The sequence below is a fragment of the Cyrtonyx montezumae genome, unplaced genomic scaffold (genome assembly GCF_038088225.1).
Source record: "Cyrtonyx montezumae isolate F1298 unplaced genomic scaffold, pur_monq_1.0 scaffold_17, whole genome shotgun sequence".
Taxonomy (NCBI): Eukaryota; Metazoa; Chordata; class Aves; order Galliformes; family Odontophoridae; genus Cyrtonyx; species Cyrtonyx montezumae.
Genome location: NW_027071903.1, coordinates 7439803 through 7457267, shown reverse-complemented (window position 1 = coordinate 7457267; position 17465 = coordinate 7439803).

Here is a 17465-nt window from a genome sequence, read left to right as displayed (position 1 = left end):
ATGACGTATATACAGAAGATGACACAGAAGAAAAGTGAACAATAAAATGGAGACATTCTTAAATAGAAGAAAACTTCTTAACTGTAGTTATTCTTCTCTTTAAAGTATCTCATGCAATAATTTAGAAGAGAGTGCAGACTCATAAACTGGGAAGGATAGAGAGCAAATCTGTTTCAAGGATTCAGATCAAATGTTGATGTATTTTATCAACACAGTACAACCCAAAAAGGAGGGTTTTCTTCAATGTCATCTTATTACACAGCAAGGGAGGAAAACACACAGTTCAATCACAAAATCATAATGCTTAAGCAGCATGAAATCATAAAGTTAGCAACAAAACAGGTGAAGCATGCTACATTTATGATTCATACGCTTCCTTTCACCCTAGCGCAGTATTGGTTTACTGATAGCCCTAAATGGCCAGTCCCTGCTGGTCTCTCCAGCACAAGAGGAGTGAGCAGTATTATCCTTTAGGGTGTACTTACAGTACTGCACTCCATCATATAAAAATAATGCACATGAATAGTTAAACTGTTTATCCAACTGTACACATAGGTTACAAGCTGCCATAAATTGAGTTGTTGTTTAGACGTACATAAAGCTCAATGCATACAAATAATCTTTACTGTCACATTCTAGATTCCCTGAAAATGGCCTACTGCTACAATATAATTTGGTAATTTTATTTTGCTACAGACATCCTGATACTCTTAATTTGATGAGAACTAAAATAACTAAATATTTGCAAATTCGATTCTCTAAAAGAAAGTCTAAAAAAAAGAAAGTCTACAAAATGGGAAGGAAAGCCTGCATAATCTCTTGGCTTCCTTTAACTCAGGTACACTGAAGGTTTCTTCAGTTAGTGCAAGAAGTCATACTGGATGAGTAAAAAAGCAACCTGCAAAATTCAGCTCAACTTTCAAAGAGAATCAGAGGTGACAAAACAATCTAAGAGAAGCGAGTTAGGCATTTTTATTCCAGCTATACAAGGGCTGCTCTGAAAGTAATAGCTCCTATTTTACTATGTAGGCCCATGATAGCAGAAGTGGATGTTGGTGGTATGGCTATGTAGGTTGAGCATCTTTACCACTATTCCATTGCATGTAGTTGCCACGTGACAGATGGCAACAGAGGGGCAATCTGACAAAATGCCATCTGACATGGAAGAGCACATGAAGCAAAAGTGTGTCACTGAATTCCTCCATGGAGAAAAAAATGGGATCCATTGACATTCATCAGTGCTGAATGCATCAGAACAGCAGATGTGAGTACAGTGAGGCAGTGGGTGGTGCATTACGTTGCTTTTGCTACTGCTGAAAAAGGCAATCCACATTCCAGAATGTCATGCAGAAAAGGGTGACATGCAGGCTCTTGTTCACTGCTGATAAAAATGCATAGCTAGTAGTGATGACTATGTTGAAAAGTAGCATTTTGTAGCCAAGAATTTTCTCTTCCAACTTACGTTACTGTGCTCTTTGTTTCTATTGTTATTTCCATGGAAATAAATAGACTGTTCCAAAATTACTTCCTCCTATGTATTTAAAATATATTTTGTCCTATCATATAAAACTTGTCACAGCAGTCAAAAAAACCACAGTAAAATTAATAAGGGAACAACTAATGGAATATTTATTTGCTGCTGGTATTTTCATTTCATTTTCTGAATGCTAACTATGAGAACACCTTTTTGTATGTTTTACACTTGTCCTCAGAAAAGACTCAATCAAAAATTCAGAAATTTCTCTTTTCAGACAGAAGGTGGAGTTACTGATTCCTTAGAAAGTTCTATATAACCCATACCATTATCCTGTCCAGCTGCCATAGCCATGTCAGCTTCTAATCAGGTAAAACTTTAATAAATGCATTAAAAGCTTAAAAGCTATTCTGAATTTTAAGACATTGTTCCTGCAAATTACAATATTTTTGGCTCAGCTAGAAATCTACTTTATCAGTTTATATCAAATCTTTCTGGAATACATTTAATTTGGAAGGATTTATGAATTACTTCTGTTATTCTACTTAACATCTTTCCACTCACAATCTTCACCTAGATGTTTTCAACAGATTCCCTGCTCTTTCTCAATGAACATTCTATAGGAATAGAGGCAGTGTTCACATGTATTTTTCTGGTCATTTAAATATGTAAACTGAAGAACAAGCTTTCTGAAATCAAGGCATTCACATGATTTTTGACACAGAAATATGTAGTTCTTAAACAATCGTTAACACTTTATCAGAAAATAGAAATTAAATAAAAATGGACAATGTAAAGATACCAGCATGAGAGACTGGCATTTTGCATATAGTAAAATAGCACTTTCCTTTAATTAAGACTGTGTGTAGCCAATGCTACCAGCATTCTGTACATACTTACCACAGTGACACTACGCACATGTATTAAAAGGCTAAATGTGAAAAGCAATCTATCAATCATACCACTAAGTTTTAGTTTCAGAGCTCTACAAGTAAACCATAGGTATTCTAAAATTAGTCATTTTTACTTGCAATCAAAAGCAAGTATTTCAGCAGTCATACAATATTTGACTATATCTGTATTTGACACAACAGTATTCCCTGGCAATCTGATGTTCAACTCATGCACTGTGTGATATCTAGAAAAAATTCAAGGACTTGAGAACCCCCATGAAATGTCAGGATTACCCTTGCCTGTTTTCCTTTTTTTTTTTTTGCTTCAAAGCATAGACAGCAAATCACCAGCTAGAATATCAACAAATGTGTCAGTGAGCACTCAGGAATTTACAACTACAGATACTTACCCTGCCCTGTATGAGAGAAATTTTGTAATTGCTCTGCAAAGACAGTCTTTGCAATTGTAAGTTCCAAAACAATAAATGTAAAGTGAAGATCATTATTTTTTATTTAATTCAGTTTTAATGCAAACATGTCTGCAGAATGTTTATGCATCATAAGACAGAGAATCATATAACGGAATGCATTCTATTTACTCTTTTTTTCTTAGAGGTACAATAAACTCTTATATACAAAGATATTCGCTCAGCCATCAGATGTTTGTTTATAAAGACTTCAGTTACCTATCAGGTTCAAGTTTAATGTACAGAAGACTAATAATTCAGCTTCTGAAACTTTGTGTTATTTCCCATAAACGACATTTACCCACATCTACAGTTCAAAAGGTTTGGTCTTTCCTTGCAGTATTACCAGGGGTCACGATGGTACCACCTCCAGCCAAGTTAGGAAAACAGAGGTGCTATCAATTATTATTATTTACAGCACAGAGTAAATTAACTGAGCAATAAAAAGGTATTGCTATGATTTATCAGTGTATTAAAAACTCATTCACTGGACTTTTTTCCACTGAACTGTTCAGTTTAATGTCATAAAGCAAGCATTTTAGATTTTTATTTTAATTAGGTGAGATGGTTTTGGAGGAAGTAAAGTGGAATAACAAGTGACCACTAGTGAGAAGAAAGTGGAAGTTATTGCTAGAACAAGAAAAATTGAGGGTTGATATTTTAAGATTTCTTTCATCTTACCTTTATGCGACTGCAGAAAATCCATCAGAAAGATTGTTCAGGAAGTCCAGTGTCTGGATAACTTCAAGAAAATCTAAACAAGAGGTAAGAAACAGAGGTTTAACAAAAAGAAATAATTAGTGACCAGGTAGGTTTTTCTCACAATAATAATAATTATTATTATTATTATTGTAATTAATGAAAGTGTACTGACAATGCCATTGCATATAACCGACAAAAATAATTTATTGCTTCAACATTACTATTTTACACGATTTTTTGGATGTAAATCAACTGTACTGAAAAGGAAAAAGCTAATATCTAGCAAATCTTTATATAATGTTTGTTATAGTACAAAGAAAATGATGAATTATTTTCTATTTCTTATAATTAATACTGTTTCTGGTATTACGATTGGGCTAAAACAGCCAACATGGTGCAGAGATGTAAAGATTTACTGAGCTAAGTACTTCTTCATACATGCATGTATGATGCCCACAAATGCATTTGATGTAAGAATGCACAATTGCACTTACATTCTTCATCACATATCTCCCTACAGACCTCCATTGGAAACACTGCATGTTGCATCTTTATACGACATATTATGTAGCAATAACTTAGAAAAGCAACGAGCTAGTAAATAACCATAGTATATGCAGTTAACGTGCATTATGCATTTAATAACCTAAACTTTTCATCAGTGAAGATTTTTAGTTAACCAAAATGGACATAGACTCTATGTGCTTAGAATATGGCACAATACCTGTTCCTTCCAAGAAGATAAGCTATTAGTCCCAATTACAGATACTGTTTCCACGTTCACACACACTGCCAGAACATTACTTCAGCTATAGTGATGTTAGACTTCACTGTTTCCAGTTGTGAAGTTATTTAGAAGTTAAAGAGGAAGTTTTATAAACTGAGCTGCCAGAGGACATGGAGCTGCAGGCATTGCCCAGTCAGTCAGTGATGCTTTGGCACCAAAGTGGAAAATGGCAGAGAGGGGCAGCACTGCTTGTGAGGAGTGGGAGGGAAAGTGTGAGAAGCAGCCTTGTGAGCACCTGGCTCAGAGAAGGAGAAACTCCAGGTGCCAGAGCAGTGACCATGGTGTTTTAATACATGGTACTCTTTTTCAGTCAACTGTGTACCAACTCCCTGCTGATTCCATCTTCAATCCCAGCCCTGCCACCTCTGACATTTTAAAAAGTTATTTCTTCCCCCAGACAGCTTCCTGTCTTCCCCACTGACTTCATACTTCTGTATCTCCTTTCCCTAAGTAACCATTCAGATCCACAAAGGATTAGCAAAATTCATCCTTAGTAAAGATGCTCCTCACTGGCTAACAAACAGTATCAGTCCCACTCTTGTACACTTGACTTGTGTAGCAATTGTGATAAGGATCTAACGGTCCCCCAAAACACAGTTTTCAGTGGTTACAATAATTGAGAAAAACACATCCATTCTGAAATTATTAATATTATCACAAGATTAATTTCCTTTTGATGTTCTTCTATCAGGAACTCTACTTTGATTCATCGATGTCACAGAACAAATTAGCACAGTACATAGCCAGGCGGGTTAAAATTATTAAAATTAGGCATATTAAAATTGGACATTATTCTGCCTCTGATATCAAACAATAAAGTAGCAGGTAGATTTTTTTTAATAGCTTTTACGTATGAGTATAAGGCTGTGCAAATGACAATTATCTTTCTCTCTTTCTGGAAGCTGTTCTTGTTTCATTGCATATCTGGATCAAAATCTTCTATGCCCGAGAAGACTATGCAATAAAAGGCCAATGCATACAAAAGATATGAGATTCCATAACCTCATACGTTTTAAATCTTTAGCTTCAACATTGCTACAAAATACATAACTTAAGTAAAATAAAATATTAAAAAAAACAACAATACAACACTAACCATCTCATGCACATTCTTTTGGACAAATTATCTGGCAAACATTCAATTTTAATAATATTGCCCTTCTGTTTATGAATTACAGTGCATACTACACTTGCTCTGAAATTAACCCTAGTAGATAATTAAAAGCAATGGTATTTACACTGCCATGAAACTGGATTTGTAAAATCAAGCATTAGTGTTGTCAATTTCAACACCACATCAGAACTTGTTTCTACACTTAAAGAGAAACGCTCCAAATTCAACATTTGTTTCAATGGGAGGTCATTGAGACTCAGTGTCTTCTTCCACGTGGGTCTTCCCATGACACTGTAATGAAGTTTTACATAGCTATTCTTGCCCACCAGCAGATGGTTGGAACCTTTGAAGTTCAACTGTATAGACAAGGACAGTATGCATAACCCATTCCTGTATGCCAAAGGTCAGCCCTATAGCTATAGAATCATACAGTATGGTGTCCAACAGCATGGGAAAATTTTAAAAAAATAGAGCCTTTTTATTTCAGTCAGAAGCCATGAGAATGGGGAAATAATAGCAGACAAACTTATTTACATTTTTAGTAAAACCAGAACAGTCAAAATACAGAAATTAAAGAAATCCATATAGTCTCTAGAAAGAGACAGTGTCTCACCACTTAAAAAAAAAAAAGAAATCTCAATAGAGAAACATGAGATGCTAAGTGGATTAGCTGCAATACAAATCCTATTGAACAGAACAGACCTAACAACTTGTAATTTACATTTGTCCATGGAGAGTTGATGATTAGTTTTGCATTAATTGCAGAAACCTGCTAATACTGTCCACGCCAGTTTCCCCAGCAATCAGAATCTGTTGTTATGAGTTCTTATTAGTTGTATATTTTGAAGGCTAAAGTATCAACTCAAATAACTTTTTCCGTTATTCTTATTAACAGAGGATCTTTTGAAGGCTAAAACTACTTAGTGAAAGAGGTTGAGAGGATGTAGAGGCTGGAGGGGTTAGCCATAATTTGCTCTGTGCTTTTTTTATTATTATTCTTGTGAGCTCAGTGCCATGCTGTATTTTGGAATGACTTCCACTTGTCAAAAAATAGACATTAACACTTACAGATTTAGTTAGAAAAGTGAAAACAAGTAAACTAATATTAAAAAAAAAGGTATTTATAGAAAGTTCAGTATATCCAAGGAATTTTATGTAAAATGTGTTTAACAGATTTCACTTTCTCTACGTTCATCTCCAATTTTACCAAAATCCTTTGGGGAAAAAAGAAAAAAAAGAGTATGGAGACATTTACATAGGATACATTTTCAAATTATTTTTCTTAGTTGCATTGTGCCCTTCCACCCCAAAAGTACTCTGAATGTTGTATTCAGTATCTTCTTAGAATAATAAATGATGTTTAGCATGTATCATGTTTAATATGGTGAAAGCTTTTTATAACACTAAACTAACAATGAGATTTCTAATTGCCAGAATTAAAAGACCAGCTTCTTTTCTACAAAAAAAAAAAAAGAATGACAAGTAAAATTTTATTCACAGATATATTGTCAAGATGCGCTTTATATTCACTGCGAAATATTTGACTTGGCTATCAGCAGACCTAGTACTCTGTTTTATGTAGATAAGTGTATGCTTTGCTTAGCTTGGAAATGAAGTCGCAAAAAAGAGTTGAAGCTTTCAAAACAGAGGAGTACAACTTACTGCTGTTTTCCCATAAAGCTGCAGAATGCAGGTCCCTTTCAGCTGTTAAAAGATTGAAGGATGACTTGGAGTGGAACAATAATGTCAAAAGAATGGGGAAGTGCACACCAGACAGCCATAAGAACTTCATTTGACTTGTATTGGCAATTGATTTAAATGGAATTGCAACTACTCGTCAAGGTCAAGAGTGCTTTCTTGACATCAGGGACCTCTGTGTCAACTGTAAATGTACAGTGGTCATCTATTTTTTACAAACCTGTTCCAATCATTATAAATCATATTTTAGAATGATTGTTTTAATGTTCAAGGTAATGTGATTTTACTGAGCACTGGCATTGCTAACTGAACAACTTGCAATATATTCTTTGTTTTACAAATAGAGTTTACAAGACGCTACTCATCTTAACCAAAAAAACTGCATCAGTCTCCCTCTATGTATGTAAAGCAATAGCACTTTCCAAGACTTCAAGACAGCAAGGTCTAAGCACTGGTGCACAAACGTCAAACACTAAACTAACACTTGAACAAATTCTAAAATACTGCCTAATGGTCAAAATCTTAGGGATATTCTACTGCTTCTGTAAAAGATTTATCTCTTGCTGAATTTGAAGACAATCAAATAGTATTTTGTAAACTTACAAAGGGCCCACACTGACTTTTTTTTTCTCCAATGTGTGTGTTTCTGTGTGCTGAAGACAAATAAAAGGCATATCTCTGCTTTTGTGATGCTGAAAATCTAGGATCTTGACCTTCAGAGATTAGGGCTACCCTCTGAACCTCATTTCTATGTATTACTAAGACATTACTCATGTTTGTTCCCGCGCTAACTATGTTCAGCTCATATATATTCTTGCCTCACCATTACTTCTGAGTTAAATACATTTTGACAATAAAGAGCCAGGAGGTTAAAATTAGAAAGAAGACAGCAGGCTCACATTGAATTAAATTTTTCACCAGAATACTATTATTACTCTGTCTCTTTTGTCAATCACTGCATTCATACCTTTGGAAGTTTCGTAAAGAAATTATTTTAAGAAATGGCGAAGTGTGACCAAGACAGAAGTCTAGTATGTATCAGAAGAGACCAGATCCACATCTTAGTGAAGTCATAGTCAATATTTATTGGTTTTAGTAACCACCAGCGCAGCACAAACAGCATCCACGTTTTCTCCAATTGGCTTGTGTTTTGCTATTGTATATATGTTTGGTTTTTCACTTTGCTGAATTATTTTACCTGTTAACATGGTCTAAATTTCATCTGTTTTCAGGACTCCTTTAGCAGCAGTTACATGTTTTCCTTCTAAGTAGTTTTCTGTATTTGTCGGGGTAGCTACTTTTGAACATTGTTTCTTCAACACTATTGAGCTGTATCATAGATACTATGTTTGAATTCTAGACCAAACTTCTTAGTTTTGCTGAGCAGCATACAGGGATGCAAACCCTAACACCGTGATCGCAGTGCAGCATCACACCACACTAACAAGCTTGTCAGCTAGAAGTTCCTTTCAAAGTTTGTAAAAACAAATGCTTTTAATCTTTTATTCTAGTGTCTCCTATCTTGAATAATTAGCTAATAATAATTTAGTAACCTAATAGTAATTGACAACATAGAAATGCATAATAACTATGTCCAGAAAACTGACATAAGCAATATTATATCACCCAGTATACTGGTTTTCATACAACTATTTCATTACCTGCAAGCTACTTGGTAATGAATATGCTATTAAAAGGTTTTTTTTAATTTCCATGTTTCTCATGCTGTAATTCTCCAATAAATTTCTCTGACTTCCAACATAAATAAGTTTCATTATTCCTCATTACTAAAAGAAACAAACACATTCTCCTTCACTGAAAGGGTGTCATATAATTAGATGACCTTCCTACATAAAATCATGAATGAAAAAGGACCTGACAACTTGCAGGAAAATATTTAATCAGGCATTAGGACATTAAAAATAGTTAGTCAAGTCACAAGATGTTATTGTACTAACAAATGCTTTCAGAAACAGTCTCTTATGATACAAGAGATCAAAACAGACTTTAGTTTTACTACACCATTAGACAAGTCTCAGCTTTTGAACAATTTATCACCGATTTCTTCATTTGGTTGTTTTAAGCATGCTTTTAAAACATACTTGATAACTAGTAAAAATTGTATACAATGCAAATGACATTTCAGATAAGTTTTATTGACTTAATGCTCTGGTAATAAAATTATAACAATCAGTATTATTTTGATTTATTGCAAATTTTAGTTTCACCTTTAATGGACTCAAGAGTACAGCAGAATTGAATGTAATGCTGCTGCCACCTCAAGGTCACTACTGAAAAGTGTGATGGTTCGTTCTGGTCGGCTCACATCTAATGAACAGTGGCAAGATTCAGTAACTAAGAATGAACACACTGCTCTTTTCATGCAGTTTTTAAGTACACATTGTGTGCAGATTCCACATGCTTATTGCTGATGAAAACACGATCCTGTATACATGCTAGTGCACACACATCCTGCATGCATAAAGTTTTAAGGATTGAAAAAGAAAATAACTTTGGGTATTCAGGAATGTCCCTAAAGTGAACCAAACCCTGTGTTCCTAATTGCACATGGAAACTCAGAAGTAAGGACATGACTAAGTAAAATTGAAAAAGGATTTAAAATTTAATCCAGTATCTTCCCAATTTTTATTTTTTAATGTTCAGATGAAAATTATAATAGGAACTAGAACTCAACTTTTCATTTTTATATTATCAGTATAATATATATATATTGAGGGAACAGTTTTGTAAATGTACAATAAGTACCATAACATAGACTGAAAAGCTATGCAAGTTTTCATATTTCAGGTTTTGAAGGAAATATTTTAATTAAGAAAATTGGAATTGTGCCATTTCAGAGTACTATGAAGCATCTGCAAAGTACTGCATGTCTACATGGATATTCTAGGAGTACAAATTGAGGATAGTCCCTGAAGTTCTAGAGGAGCATAAAAGTCTTGCACCATTCTGCAGATGAGAAATATGTGGTCAGCTGTATAAAACTTGCAAAAATTTATCAAGGCTGCTAAACCTACTCAGAAAATGTCACACTAAAATGTCAATCTACTGCTTAAAAAAAAAACTCTCAAGCACCTATGTGCCTAGATTAAAATAAAAGCAACCACATAAAGCCATTTGTCAAAAAAAAAAAAAAAAAGAAAGAAAGAAAGAAAGGAAGAAAGAAAAGAAACAGGATTGCAAATCAAGTAAAGAAGTACACAGGAGGACCTACCTAAAGTAGAGATGCCAACAATAACCTTAGTAGATCAAAAGTACTTAAAGAGATATGAAAGAAAAACTACACATGTAATTACCAACCACCTTATATACAGTTTGGATCACAACTCTGGCACCTTCAGATGGGTCATTAATTACCAGAGGTTGACCAATATCTATACCTTAAAACTATGTCAACATATCGCCCTTGCTCTGGCACAAAGAGCTGAATACTACTGCAATTTCTTTTTTTTCTTTTGTTTTTTTTTCCCCCTCTAGATTTTCTTCTCACCATATAAAACATTATTAGCTACAACTTCACATAGAACATATAAGAGCCACTGTAAGCAACCTTAAAGCAATTACTCAGTTTTAACACAGTCTTTATTTACAAAAAACTGTTCTAAAAATGACCATTCTGCTATTAGATTTACTGAAAAATAGTAATAATAAAAACCTCGGCCTAATAACAGCCCTAACCATGAAGGACACCAGCTATTTTCACATAGAAATTATATAATCAGCAGAGGGGAAGTATTTTATTTCTCAAGTCACCTCTGAAACTGACCCACAAAAAAAAAAAAAAAAAGAATCACACCTAATTACCTACAAAAGTAATCCATGGTACCTTATGTTCAGTTCTAACCCTACAGAATACTTAGACACACAGATCTTTAAGCTTTTATCCTGAATCACCCATAATAAGGATCTTTTTGTTCTTTCCCAAAATGTTTTTCAACAGATGTGCGGCAAACACTTTGGCCCGGGAGTGCAAAATTCTCACTACTATAATACTTGGCTGCAGACATTGCTCAAGGACATACACAGATTCTAACTACAATTTTATTTATTTCTCAATTAAAAGAAAAAGACCTTGCAATATTTTTTAAATAACCAAAAGAACTTGCTACTTTTTATTTTAATTAGTTTCCAAACTAAGCAGAAAACTGCAATACCTTTATCCTAGCCTATACTGGTAATAGATACTGCAACTAAGTCACAAATGGATCAGAGTTATGATGGGATTTATGAAATTTTTTTAGCTCATCTGGGAGCTAACACGTAATGTGCACTCTAGGAGTTATTTCTTGCATCAGGAAAGTAGTGTATTATAGTCTATGACAACAGTTTCAACAAGGAGGAAAAGTAATGCCTTTTATCTGCAACTGTAAAATAAATAAATAAGCTACAGGAACATTAGTTATATTCGGAACTCCAGGGAGTCCAATTCTTTTCAAAACTCTTTTTACATGTGAAATATTAATATATGTACAGTAGAATCTGATTCCAGGCCTACCACAGCTTATCACTCACAAATGAATTCCCTTGAACATTAAAAACACACTGAAGACAGTCACTAGGGCACATATGAATGGCAAATGGAGCAACTGGGATCAGTATGTACCTGCTATAATGCAACAATTCATATACAGCTAATTTCTCTTAAGAATGCAAAGGACACTTCTGTATTTTCACTAACAAGAAAGAAGAGTGGTAGCTTGCTGTCATTGTTGTAGGAGTCTTTTGTGCATATGACTCCCCTCGCTACAACTGTCAGCAATAAATCACATTCTACACTCCCTTAATTGGATTACATACCTAAGAAAGCACAGTTCTCAGTAAGAGTGGGCAAAAATATCACTATCTATGCAAAGCAGTAAAAGAGAATATAATCATGGACATTAAAACTTGGTACACCATATGGCAAGTTCAGTTTGGGTCCTTCAGAATTTCTTTGTCCCTGTTCTAAGTGTAGCCTTCTCACTGTCAACCCAGCAATAAAAACCATTCCAAACATTCCTCATGATTTTCCCTAGATTATAATCTATTAGTCCTCATGTACACAGATCACACTGCCTTTGTGTTACATGTAAGGGAAACTGCAGATTCCAAAGGTCTTTTGAGGACAACAGCAAAAATTCTCCTAAGAATTACACCTACCGATTGATCATTTCCAGAAAAGATGACAGAGAAGTCCAGTTAGCAGTATCTTTGACACAGTATTATAAAACTTTGAACTAGTAATGGGACAGGCTAACCAGGATCTGATAGTTCTCAGAGGCTTTCACTACCTTCATTCACAGTAGAACTGAGCCTGAAGAATCAAAATGTAGCTCGTTCTCTAAAAATGTCTCTATCAGTGCCCATGTGATCCCAAAGGATCCAGTGAACCAATGCCTCAAAACATGGGTTAAGAAGAATATGTTGTGGTTTGGTTAACATTTTAAATGGACATTTTTAAGGCCAAATGCTGGTGTTCGAAGCATTCCTTTCACTCATAATGCAGCCTACTAGGTGCCTCTGTCATAAACCCCCTCATTTTCAATATAGGATCATAAAATGACTGACATTTACATAGGCAAAAAAGATTAAAAGAACTGGTATTTATTTTTTAAGAATGTTAGAAGTCTTTCTCTCATCTTTCCTTCTTCCTTCTTCCAGTCCTATTCATGCTGAACTATGGCTCAGATTTTTTTCCTTACTCTTTACACTCACTGGAGACCTCCCACAATGAGGTACTAACATGAGGCCCAAGTGATACTTTGACCAAGTCTATAAAAACAAAATGAAAAAATCATCTTCTAATGCACTACAGTAGTTAGGGAGTGATTTTTTGTGACATTGTTTTACATTAAATTTTACATAAAAGACTTGTATCAACACTATCGATGAACATATCTGTCATATTTCACAGACAATAACAGAAGATGCATCAGTTGTGAAAAGATTTTCTATGTCAGTATCCTTTCTATATTAAAAGGTTCCTGCTGGTATAATTTTTATATTGGGGAAAAAAATATGCTTGTCTATAGAGAACACTTCAGATTTTAGCTAAGATGGAGCTTTCCACATAATCTCTTTATTTTCAGCTCACCTAGTTGTAGCTCCTGTCTCATATATTAGTAAAGCTCTGAAGAAGTTTCTTGACCCAAGCTTCTACTTTAGTACATCAACAGTTCTCACATCAAGTGATATTTCACATTCTATTAAAATGAGGTTCTTCTAACAACCAAAGGGTAGATTGTATGGAAATTACATAGCTGTTGTCTTTATAGTTAGAGTATCTAACATCTAGGTTTTAACTTTGCTTCTGTTCATTTTTGTTTTCTCCAACTATAAAATAAACTGAATGACTCAATTCTCCACTCAAATCAGTACCACTCTCCTAAAGCCACAGGCATGACATCAAAATTTTATGGAAGTACCTAAGGCAAAAAAAATGAGCCTCTCTCTATTTCACACATTACACAAGATTTCTTGCTTAGGTCGCTTCTTAACACCAATGAAAAGTCAGTATGTTAAAGATTGCACAGTGCATTCCACAGAATGGCATAAGGGGAATTTTGGAAGTTATGGATATATATTCTCTTATTCCTGAGAAAAACAGTAAACATGAGTGAAGAAGACAATGAGAAAGAAGTATAGACATCTTTTTATGTAAAAAAGCAATTCCAAATAAGTGACTTACGGTCCAATAACTAAGATTCAAGGTAAAGAAGGTAGGCTTGCAAATAATAGGACAGATTCTGTTAAATCACCTCTAAATTGCAATTACATATTTTACGTGCACACTTACTTGTATGCATAAAATAGGATTTACATACAGCTTATAGGTGGCCCTGAATCATAGGGTTTAAATCTGGAGTCAAACCTCTGTCTATATAACCATAAACACTGAAGAAGCAGGGTATTGAATACAAGGATTTCTACTCTCATTTCCTGTACAAAGTAAAGTAGATGTGATTTTAGGAGACAAAATAGACATGGTTTTCTCATATGATATAAGAGTTTTCCATTTAACTCACAAAAAAATACTGTTAAAATACAGGGGAAAAAAATCCCATCATTGAAAACATGTCATGAAAAAAGTACAAGGAAAAAAGAAAGATCCACTGATTTCAGTGTTAGCAGTATTAAAATAATTAAAACACAAGGAGAAACTTAAAAAAAAAGTTAAAAATACCATGACTATTTTCTGAATATATAATATGTATTAGATTTACAACTTCTCAGCAAGTTCTAATAAGTTAGATTAAATTAATATGAATCAGCCCCTAGATGTCATTGTTGCAGCTGAAATATAATTCCTATTGTATTAGGAAAGTTCTGTGTTAAGAAAAGGCTGCTTAAAGCTAAATAAACTACCTGGGTAATATAAACACGGCTCAGTTTTAATGCCTCAGTGCAAAAGCACTAAAACCTGAGGCTATAATACAATAAATAAAATATAGCTAGCAATACAGAAGGATCCATGAGATTCTGGTTCTGACAGCAGGTAAGTACAGTAACCTCAGATATCACTGCAATCTAAAAGCCATAGTATGAAATTCAGTGATATCCTTTCCATGGGGAAAGATTCTTCATAACTCCCATGAATGTTTACCTCAATACTGAAAATATTGACATTTAATGTCATTAAAACATCTCCAACTGTATCTGAAATAACTGTACGTGTTCTCACTGTATACATAAAGTTGAATCATATTCCAAAACCCTACAAAGTTTGTTTCCTACAGCAATTCCTAAAGCAATGAGTTCCAGAGCATAGTTACATATATATAAGAAAAGAAATCAAAAACGTTCTTCCCCCATTGCAACCATTCAACATCACTGATCACCTAATTAGCCTAATGATATGTGAAGCAAAATTAAAGTGCAATTTATTTTCTTTATGCTACTTATTATCTTCCTGTGTCTATCATGTTCTATTAATTGCCTAAATGACACAATGCAGTCTTCATTCTTCCCCATACAGTTTTTGGTTCTTCTAATAACTCTGAATCCCTGTCTGCAATAATGTCTCACGGTTTAATATAGTCCTATTTCATAAACCAATAACACACTACCATTTATTTTCCTATAGTTTTCTTACTAGTCTTCTTTTATTCTCCATATTATTACATGTTACACAGTAGGTTTGAAAAGGTGTAGATTTTACAGGACAGACACCCAAACTGCCAGCCTGACAAATCAAAGTAGCCAATACAAACACATCTATGTAAATGTACGTAAATTCTTCTGACATTTTCTAACCAAGAAATTCTCAAAACTTTATATTTCATGTAAGTACTTTATGCACTGTACTTCTTGCAACGGCAAATTTCAATTTTTTTAATTGTGTATCTACCTCAACCTTCATCTCTCATGTCTTCAGGCTGCCAAGACCTAAAACTTAAGTGAAATAATAAATAAATAAAAATCTTTTTTAACCTGCCACTCACAGCAGTCAGACAGTACTACTTAACACTCCAGTAGGAGGTGCACAAGCCAAGGCCCTTGTTCCAACCAGTAATCTGTGCATAATTCACTTTTGTTATATATCAAGCTTCAAAGAACTTTATTTAATCTTCACTGAGGTGTCTCAGAGACGCCAGATATATAATACACTATAATAATGTGAAAATTATAAAGCTTTTGAAATGATTTTGGAACAGCCAGGCACCAAAGTGCAGAAAATTCCAGGGCTGAATTGAATTTTCTATTGACAACTATATTACTCATGGCTGTACAACTCATTAATGAAAACAAGCCCAATAATTAATCTTGATGACTGAAACGAGTTTGCAACTGAGACCATGAAATAAACAGTCACTAGATGTACCTTTCTATTATTTAAAATGTTTATACAAGGAAACGTGTATATTTTGCATGTATTTATTTAAAGTTAACATCTTTGCTGATGTAGCTCTAAATTTGCTTTGTGTTTCTAGACTACGCATTACTTTTTTAAATTAAGCCTATAATGCTCACCATAAAACTCACGCCAGTGACATTCTGCACATACTTACAGTAACAATGAAGCAATTTTGTATAAACTTCTTACAAAAATTTCAACAGTCTGAACATAATAAATTCAATACAACTGTCTCATCTCTACTACTTCGGGGATAGCTGAGAAATTTCATTTGGTTGCATTCTTCTTTCAACTTGAAAGCAATGAAAATTAAAAACACAAAAAGAACTCTGAATTAAGAAGCTCTTCAAATTAGTGTAGAAGTGTAAAACTTAAACCTGTTTCTGTGGTACAGTCATTTACGAGAATGAAATCTTTAACTCTGTCTAATTTTAATCACAATAAAGATGAATAAGCATATGGAGACTGTTACTCATCAAGTCACTATTTTTAATCCAGATATGAACTCCTAGCATGTTTCAACAGGATAAAGAACTCTATATCTACAAGTGACTCAGTTCAGATAACTGGTTACTAAACTGTGACAAATATCCATATCTGTGAAAACTAAGTTTTTAAAGAAAGTGTCCACAAATGACAATCACATTTCTACAAAGGACTTAAATTAATACAGCAGAAAAACACTGCAATGAGCTGATATTGTTATTATTACTCTTCTATATTTTGTATTGTGAACACTACACAGCTCCAACTTTTTTTTTTAAATGAAATGTATGAGCTGTAATAAGATCATGAATTGTACTCCTGCATTTCCCACACAGCAATTTCTTTAGAAGGTGATACTGCTAAAATCTTCGTGCTGCTACAAAGTAAGGAAACAAAAAACCCTAACAAAGTAGTTAATGAGTTAGCATTAATCTTACTCTGTTCTACCAGCAGTGGTCCACTTTTCTTATCAGCCAGATTACTTCACACTCAAAGATGAGGAGACAAATTCATCTTCTGAAGTCCTCATTAGAGCTCCTCAAATGAAAAGTCAGTATCTGCTCTAATCCTTGAGTCCTTCCCTCATAAGTTGTATTTTTTCAAAAAATCCCTTATCTTTAGACTCCACATGGTGCACTTGCTGGGCTCAGCCTAAAGCCCAGCTGGGCCTGCACTCAACACCAGTTTAATACACAGCTCTCTTAGCCCCCAGCTGTCTCCGTGCTGTAAGCTTTCAAAGTAGAGCTTGTTAAACTCCAAATCATTTGCTGCATCTATTGCAAAGAATAAAAATTAAAAAATAAAAAAGGCTACTTAAGCAAAAAAGAAGTGTCTGAAGAACTATTATTTCAGCATATCACATAGTGGGCAAAAGGAGAGCAGATTGCTTTGGATCTTTGTGAGCAGGTCTTTACTACTGGTTCTGGATCAGGTTGAAGTCAAAGACTGTGAGATACAGTTTGAGGTGCCCTAAAGCTTCATACAATCAAACAG